At 40.2% G+C, this 13469-nt stretch overlaps 1 pseudogene; it reads left to right on the top strand.

Moving 5' to 3' along the window:
- Positions 1–11782: 11782 nt before the first annotated feature.
- On the top strand, positions 11783–12460 carry LOC118009117 (annotated as a pseudogene).
- The last annotated feature ends 1009 nt before the right edge of the window (positions 12461–13469 follow it).

Genomic DNA, 13469 nt, shown 5'->3' with positions numbered 1-13469 from the left:
GGGTAACTCGGTAAACTTCTCATATGCAGACCTGTACTTGCTCTTAGAGCTGGACCAGAAAGGTGAGTTAGGGCCGCTGCTCTGAGCTACCCTAAGAGAGGGACTGTTCATCTGTATTCTATTCTCTCACCCGTTCCTCAAACTGGACATGAGGAGGACTGAGCTCCTATAAGTCCTGCAATTCTCAGGCTTGACTCAGCCGGGCAGGTGGAGATGTCCTACTTTTGTTCCTTTCCTACCTGTCATTCCTCCTGTAGAAGGTCATACAGTCAAGGAGGGGACTGGTCTTCGGTCAGGGATGAAGAAGAAATTTCTGGACACTCCTGTGAAGATTCAGTCTCCCATTCTAGAAACTTTAAGGTCATCTGTGACTACCTTTCTCTTATGCCTGACTATCAAAATGTCCTGAAGGGTGTCTGTCTGATCTCCCACCACCTCTTTTATTAGAGTGGCTCAGTCCTGGGCTCAGTGCCCACCACAGCCGACCCCATATGGCCATCCATTCCCCCACTGAGGCCAGGACCATCTACATCCGAGTCGATTTACACAAGAAATTATTCTGATTAATGGTTCTTCATTGCACAGAGATTAACCTTATTGTCAAGAGCAGTGGTTTTTGGGCGCCTGGGTAGCTCAGTTGGTTACGCAACTGCCTTCAGCTCAGGTCATGATCCTGGAGTCCGGGGATCGAGTCCCACATCGGGCTCCCTGATCAGCAGGGAGTCTGCTTCTCCCTCTGACCCTCCCCCATCTCATGCTCTCTCTCTCTCTCATTCTCTCTCTCAAATAAATAAATAAAATCTTAAAAAAAAAAAAAAGAGCAGTGGTTTTTTATTCAGACTGAGTCACGTAACCCTAATCAGGTTACTAAATCTTTCTATCCTCACCTGTAAGATGGGAACAATTCATTCACTCACTTACTCTTTTGGAAATGTTCCCTGAGATCCTAGTATGAGGCAGATGCCACTCTATTCATGAGAGACACATCCATGAACTAGACAGGAAACCCCGCCCTCACAACATACACGCTCATGGGTCCCAAAGAGAACAGAGACAAGCCCTTCCCCAGGGGATCTGACAGCGATGAGAGGAATAAACACAAAATAAGTCATTATCTAGGTAAATAAGAACATTTAAAATGCATAAAATCTCTTCCACCTTCAATATTTGCTCTAAGAAGTTATGAATTATGCATGTAAATATGGTAACGATGTACAAAAGAATCCAAATGTGCTTAAGTCCCCCTAGTGAAAACCCTGCTCACCTCGGAGAAACTGAGAATAACTGGTTCATAAAGTTGTTGAAAGTAATAAATGATAACATCCCATGCAAGGCGCCTAGCAGAGTGTTTGCCCACGGTAAGAATTCATTAAGTCTTACCCAGGAGTAGAACACGTCCTCAACTCGGTTTGCACCTCCCTTGTGAACCCCGTCCTTAGTGAACCCACCCTACCTCTCCCCCATGCAAAACCACTACCTCAGCTTCCGTGGATCAGAGGCAGCCTGGCTCCGCCACGTCCTTCATTTTCTGCTTCTTATTTACACGTTCTCCCCTCTCCTTGACATGGTCTTCAAAACCAGGAGAATTTTAGTTGTTGGGGGTAAACCATATAAGTAGCTTATAAATCAGAAAATTATATTTTTATATTGGATGAAGCTGAACGGTTTAGAATTAGCTTTTATTGTATTTTAAAGCTTTGAAACATTCACACTGCTTCAGACAGAAGATGAAAATAGAAATGCAGCCCAGACACCTGTTTTGTTTGCCTCATACAGAGCTTTACAATATTGACTGTGAATGCCTTCACATGGGATAAGTCCCTTCCATTCAGCTAAGTTCCCACCAGCATCTTTTGTTTTACTCCCAGAAGTCTGCTCAGTCCTCTTGCTTATCCACGCCATATGAAGGAGAATCTTACTGAACTTTAGACTTCGGCCAAGTTCTCAGAAGGAAAAGTGAATTCTAAGCATCAAGAAAGAAATACAACTGTAGGGTAAAACACTGGATTCTTAGTCCTGTTGCAAATAATACCGTAAACCCTAAAACCATCCTATAACATTTTGGATAATGATGAAAAACATATCTAAGCAAAAATGGAAACGTTTTATAAACTATCCTGCTTTACAAGGCACAATGTAGGAAGCTCATAAAACTGAGGGGGTTTCTCTGAGAGGGCTATTTTTGGGGCCATGGTAATAAAACTTCCTGGTTCTCTCAAATTATATTAGACATTTGATGTCATTTATGACGAAAGATGAAAATAATCACATTGCTGGAGGAAACTCTTTCCACATCTTGAATTCAATGACACCAGAAACTTCTAGAAAGTGAGATCTAAGGAATCCCAAATTGGAATTTAAATCCCTGCTACTGAAAGGAGATTGGAACCAGTTTGTGAACAGTTTATGATCAAATTATAATGAGTTAAGAAATGAGAAAGCGAATCATTTCAAAACTTTTATAGCAATTTGACTTTGCTGTAACATTGTATCGTATTTTACAAAAATAAGAGTCCTCGATGGGCTGGAAATGTTAAAAATGAAAACAAAACCCCACAGTGTGGAAGTTCCTCTTTGAGCTGATAACAACCCATTAGTATCGGTATGGTAAATTTCCTGAGTGCAGGGGTTTGATGTCAGGCAGACCAAGGTCACTTCCAGTTCTGCATAACCAGCCCGTGTGACCTGAGGATGCTCATTTCACTGTCTGAGACTCAGTTGCCCCTGCAAACTGAGGGTGGAAATTGTACTCATTTTAAGTGATCCTTTGGGGGAATAAAAAGAGATAATTTTTATAAAGAAATTTGGCACATTTCCTGGGATATTTTCCTGGGTTTCTAAAAAACCTGTTACTGACAGAGGAAAATGCAACCTTTAAACTCGAATTGCACATACTGAGTATGTGAAGAACTTGCAGGGAAAAAATAAGTTAGTATCATTTCAGAGGATTGATTACAATGATCCAACAGCTACAGTTTGTATGTGGATGTTAGATTGCCTATCAAATGAATACCATAGCATCTAGCATTAAACGCATAATTAAATCACTCTAACACAAACACTGCTCTATGGGTAAATCACATTTGTAGGTTTATTTTATATGTCAGATGCTAGTCTTTTTTCCTTTTTTATTCTGCCACAGAGATAAATATAATATGCATATACACACACAACACACATACACATATATGCACCTCCCATGTATTTTTCTTGCCATTCTTGGTCAGATCAATATCCCCTGTGCAATTTTTAAAGCAAGCATCTTGTGCTGCAATAGGTAATTTTCCTTGTCCATTTCAACTTTCATATTTCTCACTAGACCCGTCCACAAGCATGTTTTATGGCCCCATTACCCAGTCCCCTTAGTGAGACAGATGCGTTTCCTTGGGCAATTGAAGCAAGGTTACCCATTTGTATCATCTATGAGTCAAACCCCCAAATTCTATGCGTGTGGCCAGCTCTGCCTCAAGAAACAGCCTCCTGAAGCCTCTTAGAGCCCTTCTAACTTATGGAAACTCTGTCTCCTCGGATGAGAAGAATAATCATAAATACTTGTATTTAACTTAGAACATCCAATGTGCTTTTATATACATTGTTTTATTTACTCCTCACAACCCAGGGAAAGGAGATGACTGATCTTCCCAGCTTCTGGAAGAGTTCTACAAGTACCAAGACAAGAGTAGCTTAGCTGTTAGGGTCCATATATCAGTCCTAGCTAGATGCCTTTGGACCAAAGAGTCGTCAGGGTGACAACTGCCGGTTATTTCTTTTTTAACAGATTGCTTTTTGCTGAAACACATTGTGAACCTCCAGTACACTGGGCTATATGCACTTCTCTTCATTCTATATTATATTTGATTACCGGATTTTCTTTTAATGAAACATTCATAATCATTTCCCTTACAACATCAACGTTCTCAGTTCCAGGAAAAATAAAGATTCATTAAATTATCAAATGCCAGTAATCATTTTATTTAAGCCAGGAAGGCCATATACATATAAATACCCAGAAAATATTTTAAGTTATCAACAAGGCTGTTTTAGTCAAGAATATAAGCAGAGGATACAAAGCACAAGTATGCTTTGCCTGTGTTTGTTTCCTAGATAGCGAACGTGAACTAAGAAAGAAATGGATAGGTGATGGTTTAGGAAGTTTGCCTAAAATTGAACTATTCTGCAGTGTATCCAAAAACTTACATTTGATGTATTTTCCTCTAGGGGATAACAATAAGCAAGTGGCCGAGTCAGACCTGCACCAGACTCCAGACACAATTTTCTTCCTCCCCCTCTGCCAGGCAGCCAACGATGCTATATTCATGACCTAACTCCCACATCTTGCCAGCACGTCCCACGTGTAATCCAGAGCTGTCTACCTAGGATCACTGGTGTGTTGAACTATAGAATCCGAAAAGCCGAAGATTGTGTTTGCTACGGTTGGGATTTAAGCCTGTCTGAATATGCCACTTTCTAGCCAAACAAACCAAACCCAAATGGAGGGAAATCTGCCAAGACAAACTTTCAAACCCCAAGTTTAAAAACATTGGAATTACGGTCGTGTAGCACTCCAGTGTAAATGTTGTCACATTAGGCCAGACCGTCAGTTTCGGAGAGGCCCCAACTGTGGGAAGGGTGGACGGAAAAATTATTTCTGGTGTCATTGACTAGTTCTTGTTGACAATGGCAGAGAACGTGACTTACTCGCCCCACTATTACTTCTCCTCTTCCTCCTGAACAAAATCCTGCGTTTTAGCTGGACACATCGTTTCCAACCCAAGAGACTATAATTCCCAGGAGACTTCTTCCATAAGAACTCACACTGCTTTGGTTCAAATCCCAACACTTCTGGACCAAACTGATGCAACAAACTTCCAACTATTTTCCCTGCCCCCTACCCCACCTACCTATGTATTGTTTTTCACATCACTGAGAGTGCTCTTGACAAAATCCTGATCCAATCCTATTCATCCTCCACTCCAAATTCTTTAATGCTCTTTATGATTTAGAATACAATAAGGCTAACTCATTAGCTTGGCACACAAGACCCTCAAATGTCAGACCATGCCCATCTTTCCAGCTCTGTCCTTTGCCATTGTCCCCCAAATTATGCTACACTATAACAATAGTGTCTTTCCCAAACCTTCCCGAAAGACCAAAACCCTGAAACTGTTATTCCTTAGTCTTTGTAAAAACATTTACTCACTGTTTTTGAAATGTGAAAGCATCTCCTGACCCTACTTCTTTTCCTGGGCAGAAGCTAATATTCTCTGCTGTGTTCTCAGAAAGGATTCTATGTATTTCTTTTGTACAGCTCTTTTAATAGCTTCTTTTATAGCTGATTATTTCCAAAAACTGTATGTGTCCTTCTTGGTTCATCCTCATGTCTCAGGGCCTTCTGAAGAATCTCAGACAATGTGGGCAGTGAACACACATTTAATTGCTTAATGGTAACAGATAGCTGGTGACTTTGGTGAGATGTTGATAATTTTTACTCTACTAACATAACTTTCTTGTATCTTCCCTAGAAATAGGAGATTCACATAACTTTCTTGTATCTTCCCTAGGAATAGGAGATTCACTGAGGTGCCAAGATGTAGTAAAGTCCTCCTTTAACTGTAGACCCCAAGTTAAGATCCTGGACATAAATCCCTTCTTAGATAATAGAACTTGGAACTGGGTCCTATAATGCTCTTAAGATTGAGACAGACTGGGATGGAGACTCCATGGTCTGTGTTATTTAACTTAATTAGCTTAATTGATGCTCAGAGTAATTCTGTGAAATAGATGGTCTTATTATCCTAATTTTGTCATTATTAAAATATCTTTTATGTACTCACGGTCAGTCATTAGCTAAGATTTACAAAACGTAGATTCCCAAATTCTCTGCATGGGAACAACCTTTGATCTGATATGGTTGTTATCTTTGAAGGCAAGTTTTTATCTCTTCCAACTGTGTTCTCACATATCTGTTCTAGCATCTCTTGGAAATCCTTGACCTGTTCTACAGGGCATCTGGTATTTAATGACAAAAGATGGATCCAGTGGAAAGTCACAATCTCATATTACCAGGTTTTCTAACCAGTAGCCATATTCTACCAGCTGTGCTCAAAGCCATAACTAGAACTTTCCAAAAGCAGGTATCATAGCCATACATTTGTTTCTTGCTTTCCCTTTCTCCATGATGTATGGAGATTCCAAAGAGAGAGAAAAGCCTGTCAGTGCTGCTCCGTAAGTCTACCTTCTTATCTACTCAGATACTTACATGTCTCAAGTTTGTTGTCAAGGTTTCAGTGAGAAAAAAAAAAAATTAACTTTTTATCCTAGAATATTTGAGAACATTTATCCCAATCACAGGTTCATATAGGGCACAAGTAATTACATCAAATGGTATTATGTCATTTGGAAGGTCATGCTCCTAGTTAAAAGGATCTTGCTCATTGTCTTGATGCTATATCTAAAAGCTTGTCATTACATCTTTGTTCCAATGTGGTAAGACTTTTAAATCCTCAACAATTTCCTTTAAAAATAACTAATTGTCTTTTGAGTAGTAAAACACTGTCTGTTTACTAGTACTTGAATGGGGTGCTAGTTCATTAGATCACTTTACAGAGCGGTCACAGACTAGATCAAAGCAGGGAAGAATGGTTCAGAGATACCCAGCTAGAAGCAAGGGTAACAGACCGAAGTATGACATCACAATGAGGTACGCAGGTTGTTCCTGGAATTAAAGGAATGATAACAAGACTTCTTGAGTGTCTATTTCAGTCCAGAGACTATTCTAGGCAATGTATATGTGTTACTCATTTAATTCAATATCCTAAAATTAAGGGTATTATCCTGATTTCATAAAGGAGATACCTCAGGCTGTAGACGTTTGAGTATCTTGCCCACATCACAGAGTTAGTGTAAGCATTGGTACTGGAATTCAACTTGGAAACACTGGGGTCTGAAACAGATGGTTTTTGCTAAGCTCCATGGGGTCCCTCAATAAGGCGTCATCAGGTGCCAGCACTAAGAACAGCCCATCAGACCCCAACTATTTCATAAAGCGGAGGATGTCATGCCTTTCTTTCCCCTTCAACAGATACCTGTTAAGTACCTACTGTATGTCAACACCCTTTTTAAGTTGCTAGACATAAACAAAATTGAAAAGCCTGTTTTCTTATCAAGTTTATATAATAGTGCGAGTGTCTTTGGTTTTATTTGTTATGCTTTCTGCTCTGTCTATAAATATTTCCAAATATTGACAAAAATACACCACATTGTAGACTCTCTAGTGTGCCTATTTGAAAAACTCTATATATACTCCACAAATGGTAAACAACGAAAATGTACTTATGTTTAAATTAGAAAAAAAAATTATCCTGTGGAAGAGCCATGAAGAGGATGCATACTGCCCAACTGAACTAAGAATATCAACTAAACTGTTAACACCTACAGAGTTTAGTGTGAACGCTGAATTCTCAAACCTGTTAAATAATGCAGTGCCTGCTACATGCTGCGCATCCATTTACATATGTGCATTTGTAGATGTCTTAGCTGAGTCACCAATAGACTTAATGTGTTTTTAAAGTTTTTAAAGAACAAATATCCCATCTCACAGTTGCAAATGACCAAGTATATATATCTATATATATCTCTTTCTCTCTATATAGGGTTATATCTCTATCTATCTATCTATCTACTATGATTGTGATCTCTTTTTTTTTTTTTTAAGATTTTATTTATTTATTTGAGACAGAGAGAATGAGAGGGACAGAGAGAACATGAGAGGGGGGAGGGTCAGAGGGAGAAGCAGGCTCCCTGCCGAGCAGGGAGCCCAATGCGGAACTCGATCCCGGGACTCCGGGATCATGACCTGAGCCGAAGGCAGTCGCTTAACCAACTGAGCCACCCAGGCGCCCCTATGATTGTGATCTCTGAATGTATCAAAATAAAATTGTTTTCCAACTTCGATGTAACTTTTCTTGAACAGCAGGACTTATGATGATGACAGCCTCATCTCTAATTTTCATTTCCTAAATTTTAGGACACTGGGGTTTTTTGAAAGAACTTACTACATAAAATTCATGGAAAGCTACTACACGAATGAGAAATAAATGGTTTTATTTAAGATAATGTTTCTACTGATCTATCTAACTCCCTTATGTTTATTCCATCTCTTATGTTCTCTGGAATAAAGGATAAGAAAACAGTGTAAGTACCAGGAAACCAACCTCAAAAAATTAAAAAATTAAAAAATGCAAATTTTCAGAAACTAAAAGCATTTACATGTTTTAATTTTATGCTTTTCTAATTTACATTGCAAATACTGACAACTAAAAAACATTCTACAACCTCTGAGAGGTCAAATAGTCTAGCGAGAGTTTCCAAAAAGGCATTCTACACATATATCAATAAAATGATGGTAGTGAATACATAGAAAGCTAACGGCCACACCTGTTATAGGTAAGCACTTTTAGCAAACCATTTATTGGGCTCAGCCTTACACTTTCATTAGCAATCTTGCTCATTGCTTTGAAGTCATACTCTTTTAGTTCACGACTATTTATCAGTTACAAGAAACTCATGATTGAATTGTGTGTGTATATATACAATTTATATATATTCTATATAAATTCACAGACCTGACATGTATTAGGGAAGACCACACGCCTGTAAATTTTATGTGCATTAATAACAATTTTAAGTGGGGACTATGGTCTTATTTATAGTAAAAGAAAATAAAAACAATTTCTTTAACCAGAGATCCACCAATAGAAACATAAATAATAAATACACAAAGATAACAGACACTTTACACATTGACAAATATAGGCAGAATTATTTGGTCTTGAAATTGTTGGGAACGGGCTCTGCAGGTTGTAAGGCTAAGGCATGACATGATACAAATGGTATTTATTTTTAAAAAGATTTGTCTGATGGATCAGGGAAGGTGGAAGAGCAAAAGAGACTCAGGAGTCATTAGGTGGCAATTAATGTGATAAAAGAGGTGAGATGAGCCTACGTGGAGATATTTAGTGGTAAGAGACGGATGTTAATCCTTCACATGTATCATATTCTTAGACATTTGCACAGTGGTGCTTGTTTAGCTCAGAGAGATACTCGTCAAGCACTACTGTCTCCATTTTACTTGAGACTTAAAAAGAATAATAATCCTTAAGATGTTCCACATGTGCTTTTCAAAAGCTCTTGTCTCTAAGCCAATAAACCAATTAGATCAGCCTAAACAAATTGTTACCGTTTTGAGAATTTCCTGTACCTTACGCATGTGTAAACATTTAAGGCATTATAAACATCGTAAGAGTAGAGAAACACAACTCAGGCATCTGTTTGTCAAATGAAGTTCTCCCAGTTTTCTATTTCCACAGGTTTAAAAAAATTTTCATGGACAAGTATCAGCAGATAAAAACAAGCAAACTAATCCAAACAATTGTGGATCTACCATGTGGACAGTAAATTGTTATCAACACTGTAATTCCATTATTTATGAGCCTAGATGCCCATTCACATGCTACAGCTTAACCTGAGAATGCACTACAAAAGGGAAAGAATTAATTTTCTTAAAATTCTAATTATACAAACACACATATGTATGTATACACCTTCGCCGGTCTTATAAAAGAAATATTTAATTAAAGGGTGTTCTCTCTAACAAAGATAAATCAACCAACCTAGAATGCTTTAAATTAAGCCCCAAAAGATGAGCCATTTTAAAAAACAAACAAAAAAAAAAACAACTTCGGGTCATCTAGGTGTCAGAGTCAGTTAAGCGCCGGGCTCTTGGTTTCAGCTCAGGTCGTGATCTCAGGGTGGTGAGACCGAGCCTGACATCGGGCTCCATGAGGAGTCTGCTTAAGCTCCTCTCTCCCTCTCCCTCTGTCCCCCCATGCTCACACACACTCTCTCAAATAAATAAATGAATCTTAAAAAATAAAACCTTCTATTTGTTCTGTGATTTATATTTTACAAGCATCACTACATACATAATATTTGGTCATGATGATGGTGACCAGGATGAATATTTCTGTCTTGGCCATGACAATGACTTGGGTTCCCAACAGATACAGTTTAAAGGGTACACTATACACAAATATGTACCATTTGTTAATATGGGACATTGACTTTCAAGCATTTCCCTCATCTCCCCTCCATGACCTCCCCAACACCATCCCCATCACCCCCAGAGTCTAATGCATCACACTGAACATATAACATTCTCTTGAAGCCTTGTTTTTATCCTGAAAATTTATGTGAGTTTTAAATATTCTGTCATAATGTGTCCCTATTCGTTGTGATATAAATTGTTCTCCCCCACCTCCAAATCTTTCAGGAAAATGTAGTGTGTTGATCACATGGCTTTGAGGACATCAGCACATGATGTCACATCTGGCGAGCTCAGTTGGAGAAGCACTTCTATAATGTTGAAAGATCAACCCCAGTGGACTGAAAAGTAGTTGCAAAAAGAGTATGCAGCCCCAAATCTCCATCTCTCTGCCTGTTACCTTGGTACCCACTTATCCTTCTGGTAGGGGTAGGAAAAATATTAGGCAGCAACTCTCAAGGGGAGGAGAGCTTCATCCTTTTAGTTTACCAAACATACCGACTTCCCAGGGAGAGGTGAGCAGGACAGTGCAATCCAAAAGGAAGAGCCAAGAGGATAAGACCCCAAAAGAAGAACAGAGTTGACCTACTATGGAAACAACAAAGCTATTGATTTCTCTCCGTTCCTAATTTCAGTCCTCACTTCTTAGTGCTATAGCCATTTGCCTTTACTCATTCAAATGCTTCTCTTTAGGGATTGAGTAGGACCCTTTTCCCCCATTCTGCCCATGATCATTCCCCCACATTTTGAACTTTCTTCCGTTAACACAGGGAGCTTCCCAGTTAACCACAGATGCTGTTTTCTACTAAAGGGAAATTGACACAACATGCGATAATCCTATCTAGAACATTAGGAGTTTAATTCTCCTTCTTTGCTATTTCTTCCACGAGTCAGCCTGGAGCCAATGGATAACTCAGCTTTTTTTTTTTTTTTTTTTTTAATTTTGTTTATTTATTTGAGAGAGAGAGAGAGCGCAGGAGCAGCAGGGAGGGGTGGGGAGGGGCAGAGGCAGAGGCAGAGGGAGAAGCACACTGAGCAGGGAGCTGGGTGTGGGGCTGCATCTCAGGAGCCCGGGATCATGACCTGAATTGAATGCAGACCCTTAACCTTTGAGCCATCCGGACATCCCTGGATAACTCAGCTTCTTAATGTCTTCCGATTCTCTCCTTTGGGGTACATCTAGAAGTTACTGAATAGAATCAGGTCATTGCTTTGATAATTTTCACCACAGCCCTCCTGTACAATCTACCAAAAAATCACCTTCTATTTATTTGTCATCTCAAGTCATGACGTTATACACCAGTTCCATTAGACATTTTATGCAATGCATAGCTGATAATAAAAATACCCAATCAGTGCCAGCCCCTGGGTGAGTGCTGGGGCTAGCGTCCTCGGTACGGATTGGGCCGGAGGAGCTGAGCTTGAGCCACCTGGAGCCTCCGCTGTGCATCCTTGGGCCCCATACCCCAAAAGCTGTGCAGAGCCAGGGCTATGGGGGGACACAAGAGGGACAACCAGGTGCCTACCCCACCACACTGTGCAGGGGCCCAGCCTTTCTCTCCTGTGCCAGACCACCCGGATGGGGGATCTCCAGGCCCTCCCCGTGTGGCCTAGCCCAGCCTGCCCGAGTCGTCCCACCAGTTCTACCAATGGGTTAGCCGCTCGCCCCACCCCCACCCCACATCCTATTCCCACTTGCCAAGGATCAGGGGACGGGCAAGGTCTACCTGGCCCACTCTGGAGTCAGCACTAGGTCTCAGGGGAGGCCCATGATGATCCATAATGGGAATCAAGCCAATTTGGGAACAGACTGGATCCAGCTTCGTTCAGAATTACTACTAGTTATTTCATAACTCCAGAACCATGGGAGGGACAACAATCCCAGGGGAAGCTGCCATTGTGGAGTAGTTGCCTAGCCTTCTGTTGCAGAAAATCCAGCACAGCACCACAGCGTGGGACCAGCAGCCCAGCCAGAAAGGTGCATCCTCGGCCTAGTCGTGGGCCAGCTCAAGGCGATGAAGACCCCATCATGGGCTTCCACCAGATGTTCCCACTATAAGAGCATCAGTGGTGCGTGGGTTTGCACCAGCGGCATGTTCGGGCTTGCCCTGCACAACTTTGGCTGACCTCCTCCTCCCAGCCTAGCATTCTTGCTGTTTCCTCCTCCTCCTCTTCCCGACACTGCGCACAAGCGTCCAGATGCTCTGCAGACCAGCCACAAACGAGCAGGACCGCGGTGGGAGTGGGCACAGCGCGCATCTACCCCAGGTGTCCTGCGCGGCTGGATTGCTTGCAGCCGACAGAAGTGCATGTTGTTCTAGCACCTGCCTTGGAAAGACTTAAGTCATGCAAAAGGTTGTCTTTTTTTGTTGTTTTTGTTTTAATCTGCTGACAAGTTGCTCAGTAACCCAAAAATGTGAAGGAGAAAGCATCTGCCTCACTGGCCAGATATGGATTTGTTCAGAGGTTTCAATGCCATATTATACAAAAACAAAACAAAACAAAACCATGAAAATTTTCTTAAGGAAAAAAACAAAAAACAAAAAACAAAGCAAAACAAACGCAATCCCTGTAAAACAAAGAATGTGGTAGCATCTCTGCTGGATAAGTAACCATATTTACTGTCATTTCAGGCTCACCAAACGGAAATTAATTCAATTACTCCAGGGATTCCCACTTATGAGCAGAAGAGCCAGAATTCAAATCTAGGCCTGATGGACCCTGAAAGGGAAAGAAGTCCTTGATCATTTTACTGTCCTGTGCTCTTCCCATTAGTACCCATCCCAGATAATTTAAACTTTTCAATTTTCTTTTCCAGTGTATGTAATATTCTTTCAATGCCTCTTTCCCCAACAATGACAGCAAGTAAATGAAAAACCAAAAATAATTCTAAAAAAATAATTGTCTATTAAGGATGAAGAAAACCAAAAAAAGTAAACCTTTGTACTGTTTAAATATTTTTCACTATTTTAAATTTATTTTCTGAAAACTAGTAAGAAAAAAGTCTAATCAATTCTAGCCTTTGGCAATACTACTTACAGAAATCCCCTCATGTGTTCACTATAAGAAGATAGTGCATTGTTGCTAAAGTATATTTTCGCCTTAGAATTACAGTACAACTAATCTTATCTGTAACATAGATTTCAGAATTCTAAGATTGCTTTTAATTCTGCTTTTAACATTATAAGAAGTTTAGAGACAGCTTAGGGAAAATTGAAGAAAATTTGTTTGGAAAAACCACTTCCAGTAGTAAATAAAAGGACTAGGGTGTAGGCGTGTGTATATGGTCAGAGAGCATCTAACTGAACCCAAAAGCTCCCCAAAGCAGCAAGGGAAGCACCTTGCCCTTTAATAATGCTGATCAAAA

Source organism: Mirounga leonina, unplaced genomic scaffold (genome assembly GCF_011800145.1).
Source record: "Mirounga leonina isolate KUSES-001 unplaced genomic scaffold, KU_Mleo_1.0 Mir_127, whole genome shotgun sequence".
Taxonomy (NCBI): Eukaryota; Metazoa; Chordata; class Mammalia; order Carnivora; family Phocidae; genus Mirounga; species Mirounga leonina.
Note: the sequence above shows the minus strand (reverse complement) of the source record. Positions and strands in the feature narration are given on the sequence as shown.